Genomic DNA, 1,207 nt, shown 5'->3' on the forward strand with positions numbered 1-1,207 from the left:
AACCTCTTTCACCAGGTGGTGCTGTTATAGTACAAGATAACCTCTTTCACCAGGTGGTGCTGTTATAGTACAAGATAATCTGTTTCACCAGGTGGCACTGCTATAGTACAAGATAATATTTTTCACCAGGTGGCACTGCTATAGTACAAGATTATCTGTTTCACCAGGTGGTGCTGCTATAGTACAAAATAATATTTTTCACCAGGTGGTGCTGCTATAGTACAAAATCATCTGTTTCACCAAGTGGTGCTGCTATAGTTCAAAATAATCTGTTTCACTAGGTGGTGTTGCTACTTTTACAAGAGAATCTGTTTCACCAGGTGGTGCTGCTAATTTACAAGATAATCTGTTTCACCAGGTGGTGCTGCTATAGTACACAATAATATTTTTCACCAGGTGGTCCTGCTATAGTACAAGATAATGTTTCACCAGGTGGTGCTGCTATAGTACAACATTATATGTTTCACTAGGTGGTGCTGCTATAGTACAAGATAATATTTTTCACCAGGTGGCACTGCTATAGTACAAGATAATCTGTTTCACCAGGTGGTGCTGCTATAGTACAAAATTATATGTTTCACCAGGTGGTGCTGCTATAGTACAAAATCATCTGTTTCACCAGGTGGTGCTGCTATAGTTCAAAATAATCTGTTTCACCAGGTGGTGCTGCTACTTTTACAAGATAATCTGTTTCAACAGGTGGTGCTGCTAATTTACAAGAGAATCTGTTTCACCAGGTGGTGCTGCTATAGTACACAATAATCTTTTTCACCAGGTGGCACTGCTATAGTACAAAATCATCTGTTTCACCAGGTGGTGCTGCTATAGTTCAAAATAATCTGTTTCACCAGGTGGTGCTGCTACTTTTACAAGATAATCTGTTTCACCAGGTGGTGCTGCTAATTTACAAGAGAATCTGTTTCACCAGGTGGTGCTGCTATAGTGCACAATAATCTTTTTCACCAGGTGGCACTGTACAAGATAACCTCTTTCACCAGGTGGTGCTGTTATAGTACAAGAGACTCTGTTTCACCAGGTGGTGCTGTTATAGTACAAGCGACTCTGTTTCACCAGGTGGTGCTGTTATAGTACAAGATAACCTCTTTCACCAGGTGGTGCTGTTATAGTACAAGGTAACCTCTTTCACCAGGTGGTGCTGTTGTACAAGATAATCTTTTTCACCAGGTGGTGCTGCTATAGTACAAGA

The sequence above is a fragment of the Oncorhynchus mykiss genome, chromosome 5 (assembly GCF_057628025.1).
Source record: "Oncorhynchus mykiss isolate SJ-2025 chromosome 5, ASM5762802v1, whole genome shotgun sequence".
Lineage (NCBI taxonomy): Eukaryota > Metazoa > Chordata > Actinopteri > Salmoniformes > Salmonidae > Oncorhynchus > Oncorhynchus mykiss.